This window comes from Struthio camelus, chromosome 1, assembly GCF_040807025.1.
Source record: "Struthio camelus isolate bStrCam1 chromosome 1, bStrCam1.hap1, whole genome shotgun sequence".
Taxonomy (NCBI): Eukaryota; Metazoa; Chordata; class Aves; order Struthioniformes; family Struthionidae; genus Struthio; species Struthio camelus.
In genome coordinates, this window is record NC_090942.1 from 146,454,392 (window position 1) to 146,471,051 (window position 16,660).

Below are 16,660 nucleotides of genomic sequence, written 5' to 3' on the forward strand. Positions count from 1 at the left end.
CTTACATAGATGTATATGTATACAGGGAGAGAAATAGGGAGAAAAAGAGAATGAGTGTTATTAAAGCAAAGACAATCAGCGGAGACAACTCAATGGAAATAACAGAAAATATTTTATACTGAGCTCTGAATAAATATCTTCTTTCAGTTACTAACGTCTTCACTGGCTGTTCTGTATGAATGAATATATAAACCCTGCAGAACTGTAAGAAATTCAAACAGCTATTAAAAAATGTCATAAGTACAAATACTTTAGATTATACATGGTGGAAGATTCTATTTAACTGCTATGCTATGGTTTGTGCCTATCTTACCACACCACATTGCAATGATGATTGTTTTTTTTTAATTTATTTTTCAAATCATTATATTTTATTCACTACTCACCTTTTCACTGCTTCTCTCATGAAAGCCATTTCCCTTTCGTTTTGGATGCAGCTCTGAATTAATGCAAGTAGACGTACAACAGTGAAGACTTTAACACCTACAGTATTACAGTTTTGCATTTAACAAGGGAGGTTTCTTTGCCACTAGTAATGTATAGGGCTAAGCTCCCTATTAATTAATCAAAAGGTAGGGTCCTCAGGTTATTATTTCTAGAATTTGTACCACCTTAGAAACAATTATTTAGACAAAAAAACATTCAAAATGCTGAGTCACTGCTGCTTCTGGCAGTTTTATTTCCTCTGCAGGAACTAAGCTTGTTACTTTAAAAATGTAACTGATCTGTGAATAACCTACAATGCAACAGTGAACTGAGAGACGGAGAATTCTTTTAGTCTGACATTTAGGCTTTATCATGTCCCGTTTCAGTTAAGAGTCTTTAGCTGAAAATGATGCTTTTCTTTATAAATTTCAGACTGAGTCATCCAGCCCAATTCTGCATCTGTACAGAAACAAAGAATTCCTTAATCTGGTAGTTGCAATAAAATTTGTAAGTGAACAGCATACGAGGCAAATAAATCTAATAACATTTTTATTAGGTCCATGAGTTTTATGCCAGTTCTGGATAGTCCAAAAAAGCATTTATTACTTCTGAAAAGATGGAAAAGGTTGCGCCATGCTTTCTATTATAGAACCTATTTTCAAGAGTTTATAACAAATTTAAAATGTAGTTTAGACTTTGTTTACAAATTGCTCCTTAGCTATTTATTTTCCTAAGTATAATAATCTCCAGGGGAAGGGATAGGATTACTTTAAGATACTATAAATAAGTATCAGCAATTCTGAGTGCAGTGATTTCCAAGTTTGTACACGTTTCCATAAAATGGGCTAAAGTCTTCTACAGGACACGAACATCAGCTTCATTTAATTAAGTAATAATATTTGTACAATCAGCATGCCGAAGAATCTGAGAATTCTGTATTGTGTGAGGCCCATCGTCCCTTTCCTTCTAGTTGGGTCACAAAGCTATAGAACATCTCTGCAACATGTCGTCTTGCTCAGTGAAAATGGTACTGAAGGGAATTAAGGTCAGAGCTTGGAAAGAAGGGAAAGTAAAAGTGGAAAAGGGAAAGAGAGAGCAGCACTTTGTTAGAGCTGCATTTTATGCCCAGAAAAGTGATCAAAATTAATAAAAATGCTCCTCTCTGACCAAGTATTTTTGTTTGAGGAGACCCCCACTGCATAATGGTAATTTGTGTCACAAAGGCCATAACTGTGCCCACCTAGGGGACATTTGCCCATATTGCCCAGTCTTTAACAAGGCTGTATAAATTTGGAAAACGTAACTGTGTTAGCATTAGGCTGGGCCTGAGCTAACATGTGTGTTGACTTTTAAATCCAAGCTGGTTACATCTGGCTTTCCAAGACGATGGGTTAAACAGATGCATAACTGCCTCCAGCTGCTCATGTAGATATTCTGTATGTGAAATAAATATACCTCACTGGGGAGGGAAGAAAGAAGAATACGCTCTCTGCAGCAAAATGTGGCTGTAACCAATTTGCTTTGATTGGCAGACCCACATTTCAAAATAGTTACCTAGCCAGGTCACCAGGCCAATAAAAATGTAGACATTATGCTGAGACCAGAAGCCTCGAGAATCAGTGCTGCCACAAGCCCAAGCCCCAGAGGAGTGATGCCACCAAAACCTGCTTCTCATTAAAACCACACAAAATCTTACGTGCTGCCCATTTCTCACATTCCCAGGCAAATAGATTAATATAAATAATCCCAATTTTTCCCTGCTCTTCCAAATAACTATATCTTGGAGTAGATAAGTCTGATCCTGATGCAACCATTCTGGACTTTAATCTCAGCCTGACTCTTCCTTCTAGGAAGATGTTTGGCAGAAATGTCATCACTGTGTGCTTAATATAACTGAGTGAGATTAGAAGAATTTGCTTCTCTCTGTTTTTCACTTTATTTTCACATTTTGCTTTCGACAACCCCTAGCTTTGCAGACAATCACTGTCACTTTTGTGGTGCTCCTTTTACCTAAGTATCAGCTAGGAAAGACATGGCAATAACAGTAGTGGCTAAACTAAAGAGTAAGTCAGTGGTGTGAACACCACTTTGATGTCTACAAAGGAAGAAGGGGGCAGCTTTTCAAGGGCCTATCTAAACACACACACTACAGGAGAGTAAAACGGGAAGGGGAAGAGGAAGTGGAAGGGGAAGACAGAAGAAGAGGGGAAGGGAAGAGAAGGGAAGGGGACGTAGTTTATTCTTTAATTCTAGCTATAGCAGATATTCTGTTTTTTTGTTTGCTTGATTTTTCTAAAGTTTTCCATTTCCAGGAAATCATATTATACAGTTTTCACAAAGGATTCTCCAATGTGGATTTAAACAGGGAAAACTGCACCAAAATCCCTGTTCTTGTTTAAAGCTCTGATCTAAAGTTCACCAAGGTTAATATGGGCTTTTCCTGAGGCTTCAGAAATAGTGACTTACATTAAGAGTATAAGATCAGTCCTAAGCTGCTTTGTTTAACTTTGAACTTCCCCAAGAAAGTTTTAAGCATTCAGAGCTATCTATTTTTTTAAAAAAGAACCAATCATTTCAGTAGCTGAGTTGACAATATTTGCTTTTGTGCACAGATTAATTATGTTTATTTCAAATATAACCTTGACATACCTCTTCCTGTCCATTTGTTGTAAAACCTAAATTATCTAGTTAGTTACCTTAATATGAAATACATTTCTATAATTGCACTGTATGCAGATGAAGAAAGAATCGGTAAATTCCTGACTGTGAATCTGACTTACTGAAGTGGCTGAGAATTGTGTTACGAACTTCCCTGGGTACAGGAGCAGGTCCTTATTTAGATAGGTTTTGGTATGTAATCCCTGCATTTAAGTTGGAAGTGTCTGTAAACGTAGTCTATAAAGTTGTTCTGAGGGCATTTCAGGATGTTGTGTCACACTACTGCTTACAAATTTGTGCAAAAGTTATACTGCAAAAGTAACAATGTCAGGAAATAGTAGTAATGTTTGCCTAATAAAATCCAGACTGTATTCTAAAGAATTGTTTTTCTTTGTGAGATTAGTCTTTCCTCACAAGCAAACTGAAAAAGTACAAAGCGGCCTAACCGCAACGCAGTTCTTAAGAAAGTTATAACACATGGAGTTCATGTATCTTGGAAGAAAGCAGGGTGTAATCCCATACCCCTATGTATGCCATCTAGATAATCTGACTCTCCAGCTGATGATCGAGGAATGACATCATAAATCTCTAAGATGGTTGTTTGCTTTGTAAGTAATTAATTTCTGATTTATTACCTCCTGATACTTGGATGAAGAAATTATTTTACCAAAAGTGAATTTTAAGCAATTCCCCTTATTATTCCATTACATTCCTCTATTCCTTTCTGTGGGATAATCGCTTCTGCTTTCTTATATCTTCCATGCAGTTCTATGTAATTATAGAGGCCAGCCTTACTCTAAAATAGGGCATACAGAGAGGTGACTCACTTGTTTAAATGAAAAAGGAGTGTTTTATTTTGCATATAATGTAGATTTTTGCCACAACTAGCATCCCATTGCAACTGGACCCCAAGACTTTATCTCTATGATTAGATGAAAAGAAGTTTTCAGGTTAAGGATAACCATGCCAAGACTTGGGATCCACTGATTTCCAGACGCTTGTCTCAGTGACACTCCACAAAAATGTGAGCTCAGAGCACAGAGCACCCAGGTTGTGGTTAGGAAGAGGCAAGCCCTGGAAATCTGAGAGTGTAATACACTGTTGCACGGCCAGCCATTCCCATACCCAGTGTACCCAGACCACAAGAAGAGCTTGCTCCAACATTAAGCTGCCAAGTATTTGTAGGTCCCCTTCTGCGTGTCCCCAACTCTGGTCAGCAGTGTACCGGAGTGCAACCTGAGACTGTGCATGAGCATATGTTTGCATTGTAAATCTTGTAGGGAAGGTCAGTCTGCATCTGAAAAGAAATTTACAGATTTTACAGCACGGCCCGAGTGCTGGCAGAAGTGTAAACCATGAAAGAAAGAATGCAAAATTCCAGCATCACATCATCCAACAGGAAAACCTCACGAAGTAGCTACTTGACATATGTCAAAAGCTGATTCAGTTCTTCCACAGATTTCAACAAGGTCTAGTAAATACATGGTGACATCCTTGAACTCCATGATTCATGATACTCGCTTTATATTTGGTTTTCATTAAATTTATGGATTACTCATCTTTCCTGTGTTGCCATTGCCTTGACCAAAAAAAGTCTTAAATGTTAGAAAATCTCAGCTACACCTTTTGTCATTTGTCTTTTTCCTCTGTCTGTGTTTGAAAGGAACTTCCTCCCCTATGCTTCCCCATTCCCTAATTTTCTCTCAGATAACATACACTTCCTAAAAATAATGACTATGTACCTAACTAGAGAAAAAATGAGTTAAGCTTAAAGGGGGCTGGCTGGACTGGATCCATCTGATCAATCGTATTATACAGACCTGTATTAAACACTGAGTTTAATCACGGAGTGCATTACATTCATGAGAACACTAACCTTAAGCAACAGAGGAGAAAAGATCCATAGGGAGCAAATCATTGAACGCATACATCACAAACATGGGTCTGTTGACAAGCTTAATCTTGGCAATTAGATCTGAACCATGTTCCTTTTTTGAAAGAGGAAAACATTACACAGAACAGAACATGGAAGCTACTCTGTCATAACGACCACAAACCCCTACTGAAAATGGAGAAATCTCAACTATTAAAACTGAAGTCGTAATTAAATTTTTGTTGACTTTAATGGAGAAAAGATTTCACTAGCAAACATTCATAGATCTGTGGGAGTTTAAAAAGAAAAAAAAGTGAAAATACTCAAGCTTCTTGCCTTCTGAGTAATACATAATAGCAAGCAGTGATGTCAGTCTTTCTAAAGTACAGTGTTTGTTGGATTCTGTAATAGATACATGGATATTGTTTAATATAAAAGGGTTTTACAATGTTTAATCTTAATTAAGGTTCCTAATTACTTGGGAAGGGGGTTAATTTTAGCTTTTTTTTCCTCAAGACTGTCTGTTAGTGAAGACTCCATTGCAGTAGCTACTGGTGCAGACAGTTCCCTCACAGGATGAGGACCTGAAACTATGAAATGAGTGACCTTTTCCATATCATGAACATATTTTGGTGTTCTAATTGTAACAGAGTATGTCTTTTTAGTTTCTTTTTATAATTCACTTGAGCAGTGTCTTTCTCCGAAACTGAAAGTTTTGGTCTTATTTCAGGACAGAGAGTCAACTAGCAGGGACCCAACAGAAAAAATTTAAACTAAAGCTGACATAACCTGCAAACACTGGTTTTATGACAGCCAAACCATTTCTGTTAAATAAAAAAACCTGGTACTTGACATGGCAGGGCAATGAATTACCAAGTCCAAGAAAAATATTCCTTTTTTATAATTTTTTTCAGTCCCAACTTATAGTAGGCTTTATATTGAGGTGGGCTGCCATGGACCTGGGGAACCTAATTGCTCTGAGAAGCCTGAGAATCACAGAGTCTGGCACATTACCAAGTGAGCTGCAAGAAGTCAAGAAGGTTGATGAGATCAGGTCTCTCAAGACTTCCATGTTCTTGGCTCAGAAATATCCCTCGAGGTGATTTGCTGATGATCCTGAGGCTTGGAGAGGAAGCTCTGCTAAGGAGTCAGGGAGGTAGATTTTCATCCATCAGTCTTGTCTACATCCCTGCAAACAGTTTCAACAAATCAGTATTTTCCAATGAAGTAATATTCCTTTTAAAATTTTCCAGGTAGTTCTGAATGTTGCCCTCACAATGCAACACAAAATCAAACATGCTCAGCAATCCTGCTGAGTGCTCTGTATAGCACTTATCCTGCCTTCCTATGCTCTTCTCCTCACTTGCTGGGGTTAAAATCATAATAAAATATACTAAAGGTGTATATGTTGTTTATTTAGTGTTTTGATTGTTCAGTTTCTTTTTTACTGACACTTTTATCTCATCTTTTTCCCTGAATAAGGTCTATAAACTTGGAGTTTTCGTCAAATTTTACTACTTACACAAAAATAATTCCCTGAGTTTCAGTAGCCCCTAGAATATACTACCTTCTTACTGTATCTACTTCACATTCACTGTAGTGTATTAAACTACCTACTGTATTAAGTAGACTGCAAGATAGTCTAATGGATGTTGAACTAAGCTAGCATTCAAAATGCCATATTCATTTCTTTGTATAGCCACTGGCCTGGCATGCACCTTGGATATTGGACACCTGAAAAAAAATGAAAAATAACATTTCAAAAAAGGTTAGTATTTCATTTTTTATTAATAACTACATTATTAGTTTTCATCCTGTGCTTCCTAAAACTATGGAGGTATCTAGATTATGCCTGTGAAATTTAATTATGAACAACAAATCTATGGCTGGTTGGCTGAAATTGCTTTCCAGCTCTCAAAACCTCCATTGGAACATTTTCAGGATTTCACAATTGGAAAAGGTTTGAAAACTCTAAACTGGAGTAAGGAACAGTAATGCGTTAACTAACTCAGACAACTTCATTCAGGCAGTCTCAGATAGCTTATTAGCTTAGAAAAGGTTGTTTAATACTAATAATATTAGAACTTTAGTCCTATTAGAAACAAAGACAGTCATGCACCTAAAACTGCAAAAGCATTTATGAAAGAAAATCTAAACTTTCAAACACTAAGGGGCTAGAGCTCCTAGTTCAAAATGTTGCATGTCTGATATTCAGAAGGGCTGAAGACCAATGAATTTTGTAGTTCAAAGTGTAGCTGAACCATTGAAAATGGGATTTAACATTCATATGGAACTATGATTTAAAAGTTTTAGCCAAATTATTTTGCTTTAAGATACTGCAGACACCATAACACATCTAACTTATCATCATATATTTTAGTGAAACCAGGGTCAAGATGCTCAGCAAACTGCTGTGTGTTTTGACAGACCTCCAATGCTCCATCTTTCAGGAAGAATGACAAAATTAGGCTTATATAAACGGTATTTTATATAAGTAGACGATTTTTGCAAGTTAACAGCTGGCTGCGCTGTTGGTGTTGGCAACAGGGCTTTGGTTTCTATGACCATGGGACCCTGTTTGAAGATCAACAGCTGATGGGGAGAGACGGGATCCTCCTTACCAAGCGGGGCACGCGTCTCTTTGCCAACAGATTGGCCAGCCTGGTACGGAGGGCTTTAAACTAGGCAAGATGGGGGAAGGGGAGTTGTATAGTGGCAGGGGAGTCAGTAAAACACCGCTCAAGTCAGGATGCCTCCAGCGGGTGCATACAACCAGGGGAGACAGCATGGGGCATGGCTATGGAGGATCCTCTTGCACCTCTTCTGGGAAGCGTGCATGCTTGACTGGCTCTCTGAAATGCCTGTATACCAATGCACACAGCATGGGGAATAAGCCGGAAGAGTTAGAGATCTGTGTGCAGTCGCAGGGCCATGATCTCATTGCAGTTACAGAGACATGGTGGGATAGCTCACGTGACTGGGATGCTGTCATGGATGGCTATGTGCTTTTTAGGAAAGACAGGCCAGGAAGGCGAGGTGGTGGAGTTGCTCTTTATGTGAGGGAGCAGCTAGAATGTATGGAGCTCTGCCTCGGGGTGGATGAAGAGCAAGTTGAGAGCCTATGGATAAGGATTAAAGGGCAGGGTAACATGGGTGACACTGTTGTGGGGGTCTACTACAGGCCACCTGACCAGGAGGAAGTCATCGATGAGGCCTTCTACAGACAGCTGGAAGTAGCCTCACGCTCACAGGCCCTGGTTCTCATGGGAGACTTCAACCACCCTGACATCTGTTGGGAAGACAGCACAGCTAGGCACAAACAGTCAAAGAGGTTCCTGCAAAGCATTGATGATAATTTCTTGACTCAGGTGGTGGAGACGCCGACGAGGAGAGGTGCAATGCTAGACCTTGTACTAACGAACAAAGAAGGTCTAGTTGGAGAGGTGAAGGTTGGGGGCAGCCTTGGCTGCAGTGACCGTGAGATGGTGGAGTTCAGGATCCTGTGAGGAGGGAGCAGGGCAATGAGTAGGATTGCAACGCTGGACTTGAGGAGAGCTGACTTTGGCCTCTTCAGGGAGCTACTTAGGGGAATCTCATGGGGTAGGGCCCTAGAAGGAAGAGGGGTCCAAGAGAGCTGGTTAATATTCAAGGATCACCTCCTCCAGGCTCAAGATCAGTGCATCCCTCTGAGGAAGAAGTCGAGGAAAGTGGGCAGGAGACCTGCGTGGATGAGCAAGGAACTCCTGGCACAACTCCAACAGAAGAAGGAAGTGTACAGAATGTGGAAAAGGGGACAGGCCACTTGGGAGGAATACAGGGACGTTGTCAGAGCGTGCAGGGAAACGACAAGGAAGGCTAAGGCCCAGTTGGAATTAAATCTGGCAGGGGATGTCAAGGACAACAAGAAGGGCTTCTTCCAAAACCTCAATAGCAAAAGGAAGACTAGGGAAAACGTGGGCCCGCTGCTGAATGGGGCGGGTGCCCTGGTGACAAAGGATACAGAGGAGGCAGAGTTGCTGAATGCCACCTTTGCTTCAGTCTTGACTGCTAAGGCCAGCCCTCGGGAATTCCAGACCCGGGGGACAAGAGAGGAAGTCTGGAGAAAGGAAGACTCTCCCTTGGTTGAGGAGGATCCAGTTAGAGATCATTTGTCCAAACTTGACATCCATAAATCCATGGGCCCCAATGGGATGCACCCACGAGTGCCGAGGGAGCTGGCGGATGTTATTGCTAGGCCACTCTCCATCATCTTGGAAAGGTCCTGGAGATCAGGAGAGGTGCCTGAGGACTGGAAGAAAGCCAATGTCACACCAGTCTTCCAAAAGGGCAAGAAGGAGGAGCCAGGAAACTACAGGCCTGTCAGCCTCACCTCCAGCCCTGCAAAGGTGATGGAACAGCTCCTCCTGGAGGTCATCACTAAGCATGTGGAGGGCAAGAAGGTGATCAGGAGGAGTCAGCATGGATTCACCAAAGGGAAATCATGCTTGACCAATCTGATAGCCTTCTATGACGGAATGACTGGCTGGGTAGATGAGGGGAGAGCAGTGGATGTTGTCTTTCTGGACTTCAGCCAGGCTTTTGACACTGTCTCCCATCACATCCTCCTAGGTAAACTCAGGAAGTGTGGGCTGGATGAGTGGACAGTGAGGTGGATGGAGAACTGGCTGGATGGCTGAACTCGGAGAGTTGTGGTCTGTGGCGCAGTCTAGTTGGAGGCCTGTGGCTAGTGGTGTCCCCCAGGGGTCAGTCCTGGGCCCAGTCTTGTTCAATATATTCATCAATGACCTGGAGGAAGGGACAGAGTGCACCCTCAGCAAGTTTGCTGATGATACTAAACTGGGGGGAGAGGCTAACACACCAGAAGACTGTGCTGCCCTTCAGAGGGACCTGGAGAGGCTGGAGAGGTGGGCGGAGAGGAACCTCATGAAGTTCAACAAAGGCAAGTGCAAGGTCCTGCACCTAGGCAGGAATAATCCCATGCACCAGTACAGGCTGGGGACTGACCTGTTGGAAAGTAGCTCTGCAGAGAAGGACCTGGGAGTGCTGGTGGACAACAAGTTAAACATGAGCCAGCAGTGTGCCCTTGTGGCCAAGAGGGCCAATGGTCTCCTGGGGTGCATTAGGCAGAGTGTTGCCAGCAGGTCGAGGGAGGTGATCCTGCCCCTCTACTCAGCCCTGCGGAGGCCTCACCTGGAGTACTGTGTCCAGTTCTGGGCTCCCCACTACAAGAGAGACATGGCACTACTGGAGAGAGCCCAGCAGAGGCCTACCGAAATGATGAGTGGACTGGAGCACCTCTCCTCTGAAGAAAGGCTGCAAGAGCTGGGCCTGTTCAGCCTGGAGAAGAGAAGATTGAGAGGGGATCTCATCAACGTGTACAAGTATCTGAAGGGGGAGTGTCAAGAGGATGAGGCCAGCCTCTTCTCCGTGGTGCCCAGCAACAGGACAAGAGGCAATGGGCAGAAACTGAACCACAGGAAGTTCCATCTGAACCTGAGAAAAAACTTCTTCACTGTGAGGGTGACAGAGCATTGGAACAGGTTGCCCAGAGAGGTGGTGGAGTCTCCTTCCCTGGAGATATTCAAAACCTGTCTGGATGTGATCCTGGGCAATATGCTCTAGGTGACCCTGCTTGAACAGGGAGGTTGGACTAGATGATCTCCAGAGGTCCCTTCCAACCTAAACGATTCTGTGATTCTGTGATTCTGTGATTTTCTAGAAGGCTGTTCATGGCTCCCAAATAGTTCTTTCTGACTCTACTATCTTCATGCTCTGACACCAAGTGCACTTGGATTGAATATCCTTGAATCACAATGGCTAAAACATTCAAGTTTAACTTAAATCAGAAGTCCATTAAAGTTCTTCAAGCCAATTTGGTGTAAATAGAGAAAAATACTAAATGGGATCTTCTCAAGAGAGACCTTCATTCACATTTTGTGGGAAGATTGTTGAGGCTTTTTAAGGTTTATGAATTTTGAAAGTTGTGACAGATTTCAGCGAGGATTGCAGTAAGAACCTAATTGAAACAGAAAAAAAAAAGATAATTTTTTGTTAGGTGTGAAGGAGAGAATTAAAAAAAATAAGTTTATTTATCTAATTGGCACACTGCACAAATACACAAAGTGATGTAGAGAATGTAGCTTTTTACAATGTTTTGCCATTAGCACTGTCATCACTTCTTACCAGAGATAGGAGCAAGAACCCTGGAACTGACAGACAAAATGCCTTTCTGACTATCTACAAAATATATTATTCAGAATAATCAGGATTTATCAGATTATCCTAGATCCCTGGGACACAGCACAGTTGTTTTGCTGCTTCTCTTAGTTACATGGATTGGACAGCAGTACTGCCCGCTGCCCTCACCCCTTACTGTAAGCAAGAATCTTTGGTATCAGGTCAAAACCCATCAGTTCTTTATTAGTACTTCCTTAAAGATGATATGAATCAGAACGGAACAGGTTCTTATGAAAATCTTATAAAAATATAAGCCCCTTTAGTGACAGAGACTCTCTATATCTGCGTCTTCCTGTACCCTTATACCCTGGCACTTATACCCAAAACTTTATACCAGGGACTTCTATACCTTATAGCAATAATGTATGAAGCAATCTTTCTTCACAGCCCAAACTCAACCACGCCCGCACTTCAACCACAGAGTATGTTAGTTCTTACCTGTCATAGATGATAGTATCTAGCAGAAACATTCAAAGCAGATACAAAGTATTGCACAGATACAAACACACACGATCAATTGTAGGATTAGACATCTAAGGTACCACGACATAACCTGCTATCTCCAGCTGTCACTCCAGAAGTCTTGGAGTCTCCTGTGTGTCACAGGTGATGGACCCATGCAGATGTCTTGGTGAACCTAGGGAGACTCAGATGCCGATAGTAGGCCCCTAGGCTTAGGCAGCTAGTTCAGTATTGCCTACAGTAAGAAAACTAGTGTAAGAAGGTGTAGGATGGGACTGACAGTCTATAGACCGTGCTTGATTTAAGCATTTTCCAGCTTGATAAAGCACATGCATGTCTAAGGTGGAGTTCTTCTCCTTTAACTAGGGGTGCTACCACTTAACATTTACAACCCTTTTTGAGTAAGAGCCATCTAGGCTCCCTTCATAGACAACAGAGAGAAATAGGCACCTTGAGGACATGATTCAGCTCATTTTAAGGGAGACTTTTATTACAAGTCAGATCTGTTATGGCAGCAATCTAGAAGCATCAGCTTCTTTACATTGGCTGCAAATGGAGTTTGGACAATTGTGGTGGAGCATGTTCTCTCCCCTAACCCCCTCTCAGGACGGGTAACCACCTCGTTAGCATCTTTGTCACTGCCAAAGCCCGCGAAAGTTTGGCGGACGTTCAGCCAAAGCCTTCCCTGGAGACGTCGACTGAAGTGGCTGCAGCCACAGCACTAAGACCATGTGGAGCTGAAACCTGACCTGCCCATCAATATCGAGGGTCCTGGAACGGCCTGGAGGAGGACAGAAACTTCCTGGCCTTTACCACATAAGGGGTATATGACCGCAGTCACACGCACACTCCCTTGCTCTATATAAGGAGGCTCCAACCGAACTCCGTTGGTGCGTTGGCAAAGTGCTGGGAATGGAGTGTGAGTGAAGGCAAGGACTCGGTTGGCACCTGGCCTGAGATCCCCAACTGGAGTCCCCGACAGGGATGCCTGCTCAGGGTACGGTGACCTGGTCTCACCCAGGTGAGTAGGGTGCTGAGGCACACTCCATCCCACAAATATCACCACCGGTGTAGTGGGGGTGTGGGTTTCCTGTCCTTCCCCCTCTCCTTATCTTTCGCTCGAGCTTTTACCTCTTCTTGTTTAATTTAGTGTTCTCTTCCCGGGAAATAAGGATTTGTACAGCATTGCTTTGGTGGGTTGGTCCAGGAGTTATATTCTGTATATACTTAGGACGCAAGGTTGTTGAACTATAGTTGTTGTAATTGTTTACTTGTTAAAATATTACACTGTTATAATCTTGTCATAACTTACATTAGCCTTTTGCAACTACTAGAATCCACTCAGCCAGCATCCAAACAAACCTAATCGGTGAGGAGGAGTAAAAGAATTAGGTCCAATTCAGCTGTCTTGTTGTAATAATAATAAATTTGATTTATTTAAAACAATGGCAAAGTTTCTATTCTGTGGCTGCCGCTCCTCCACCGCGACAAGGATTAACTTATTTATATGTAGACATTAGTGCTATAAATGGCTTAATCTGGACTTTGTAACTTCACTCTCAATACCCACAGATTTTGAGGGGAAAATTTCTTAGGGCCTAAGAAATTAAAAAGATAGTTGTGTGCCAACTTCATGTAAAGGAAGATATTGCACAGCCAGTAGTGCAGTTTCCCAGTGCAACCATGTATTCCTCTGACATCCAAAACCCTTTAATACCAGAGCAGTTTTTTCTGAAAAGTAGGAAGAATAGATAGTGATCTTTTACCTCATGCTGTTCCTATGAAGTTCTTATTTTCAGAATTAATGAAGGAAGTTTGAGTTTGTTCTTGTTTTGTGATACGCAGAACCTTAAATTAGGTTATGCATCTCCCCAGCCTTTACCTTTAACAGTACTGCTTTTTTGGGTGATTACTGTCATTTGCCTATTTTGCTATGCAGAACTGATTTTCACACTCATTGCACTCTCAACTGTTTCACCTGTTAGTTGTGACCAGGAGACATTTTCTTCTAGATGCAAATTCAAGGGCCAGAAAAAACTTGTCAAGCCTCAAAAAGGTGGCTTAAAACCATTTTTCTATTATTTTGTCAGTTGCTCTAGGTGATGAAATGTAGCAATACCAGAAAACTCCTTTCCTCCAGGTGCAACTTAGTATATGCCAGGAGGAAACAATTCAGCATGCCAAGTGAGCTTCATCATCGGCCTGACTCACCTTACTCAACTACTGCCATAAAAAGGAGTGACTCTGATTAAACAGACCTACCTTCATTGTGTGTATGGCTAATTCTAGACTCTTGGCAAAGAGCCAGTGCAATGCCTCTGGGTTGATTAAGCTCTACAACACATAAAGGATCTTGGGCAGAGTATTCAATGAAATTTTCACACTCCTTGAGTGCCAGGGAAATTGTTCTTCCATGCAATCCTCAAGCAAGCTGACAGAAGAGAAGCCTTTTGGGGTTGGCTCAGTTTATCTGCAATGAGCTCAAAAAGAGGGAAGCCAATATTGCACCCTATAGCTGGAATAGCAATTTATAGGTACAATGTAGTTCATATGTTTAAGGAAGTTGGATTCTCTTATCTTTATTGAGAGGAAAACATGTTCACTTAAGCATTGCAAGGCTGCAATTCACCCTTTGTGCAAGCTTGTTACAAAGTAACAATATTCGTATTATTTAGAAAAAAAGTCAAGTGACCAATTAGGTCTTTATGGCTTTTTTAGATAAAGATGATGCTGTCTTTCCACATCACAGTGTGATGATTTCCCTTTGCTACACAACAATATTTTAAAACATCTGAAAGCATTGATAAAACTTTTGGGGCACATCTGTAAATTCAAAAGCCAAATTTAAAACAAACTAATAATACATGTCCCTTGACTGGGATCTTAGATGCCAAATTATATTCTGGAAGCATTTTTAATAACCAGATTCTGAACTCTGAAATAGGGATTTATAACAGAAACGATCACAAAAGCAGGGCCAATTTCTTGCATCTGGATTTAATGGGAGTACCGTAGGACTTGGATGTTCTACACGTAAGTCTATGCAAATAAATGTTAAAAAGCTGAATAGTCTAGATCCAGGAGATGTACAAGTCTATGAAGTATACAGTCTTTCTTTGAAGAGGTAGTAATAAACAAGAAATGTATATATTTTTAATGTAACTACCTTTTGATTTTTTTTTCAAAATTATTTTTAAAATACATCGAGATAGTACTTTAAACTCAAACTCTACCTCTGCATTGTTAGATGTAAACTCACTCCTAAATAAGGCCTCTAAATGCGATTCGGGTTATACTGTAGGAGAAAGCCTTGACTTCAGCTATGTCTGCTTAGTATATTATTAGCCATAATATTGTTTAGGTGTTTCTAATGACATCAGGAAGACAGGGACTGTCCTAGAGGGACCCTGAGGTTGTATACTGAATGAGATGAGTATATTGAATGGGATCTGTAGGTTGCCTGAACCCAGACTGCTCTTCTAACTGCCACATCTTACAAGTAAACACGTGGACAAGTAAAGTGGGGTCAGGAAGCAAAGTGGCCATTCGCTTGCTCTTTGCCCCATGCTCATACAAATAGTTTGCTTGTGGCTTTGTAGTACTCAATATATGCTTGTCATGTGTGCTACACCAATACACAAAAAGCATATTGCATAGAAACTCTGATTTCTAATATTCTGGTCCATTGGATTTTATTTAGTCTTTCATATGACGCAAACTTACCTAATGCTGCACTAACACAAAAATCTTAAGCTCAACAAGATATGGAAAAACATAATCTAAATCAATCTCACCTGCCCTGACATGCTGAGCATTAGAAAAATATCTAGCCTTTCCTCTTTGCTTACATTCTGTTAGACTATTTACACAGCTCATATACAAAATAACTACATCTGTTCATTCTATAAGGCTATAAGGTAAGAGAAACAAAAAGCTGTTCATTGCTAAAGTCCTTTAACCTCTAAAAACAACCATTGCTTTTGTCCCATTCAGTTCAGTTCTTGCAGAGGGCGTTAAGAAGCCTGTAGCCCATAGCAATCTTTATACACAGAGCAGTATGTATCGTATGATTCCTCAGAGTCACTGCTCCACGGTTTGTGCTCATTGGAATATCATTAATTAGCCAATTATTCAAAACCTAGTTTAGCATGGCAGCACTCAGTGCTGCAGTAAATAAATTCAGAGACAATGCTTCTGGACATCTACTTCAGGATTTCGGGCTTGCCTTCAGGCATGTAAAATCCAATGATTCTCAAGTGATTGTCTGTTAGCCTCACATGCCAAAATACATGTGCAAGTATACCAAAATGGGTAGGAGAAGGACTTAAATCAAGGAAAGTGCAAAAGCAGGTAAAAACTGGGAGCCGGGAAAAGGTTTCTAATTACCAGAGACTTGATATGCTGGAATATCTCTCCAACGGAAGTAAGAGGGGAAAGAACCCTAATTAGTTTTGCAAAGGACCTTCATAAATTTATGAAAAAGATTATATGTTAGGATAGCCTGTGCTAACAGGAGGCTGAGTTCACTGGTGTAGGAGTCTCATGCACTTATTAGACAGGTAATGTGAAGTGACTGCAGACTACAGTGCGTTTCAGGTACATCAGAGAAGCGTCACAGGACATGGATCTTGAAGGGAAGCCTACGAAGAGTTGGGCATTTGGCTCTGTTCCATTGGCAGAAGAAACCTGCACAGTTGAGCAGTGGATTGGTAGTAGACTTAAAGGGACAGAATTTGTTCTTCAATTTCAAATATTTTTCTTCCGTATGAAATGAACAACAGTCGCAGAGTAGGTTAAGACTGAGAAAGTAGAGGAATTTTGCATAGTTTGCAATGCCAAATAATATGAACTGCAGTCACCCCAATGAAGTGAAGGAGAAGCATGTAGAGAGTGTTTGTTGCAGACTGCTAAAGATCTTCTTATATTCTTCTTTTTTTCTGTTATGAGTATCTTAATAACCTTGAATTCTTGGCTCAGGAAGGAAAGCAAATGAAGTAAAATTCT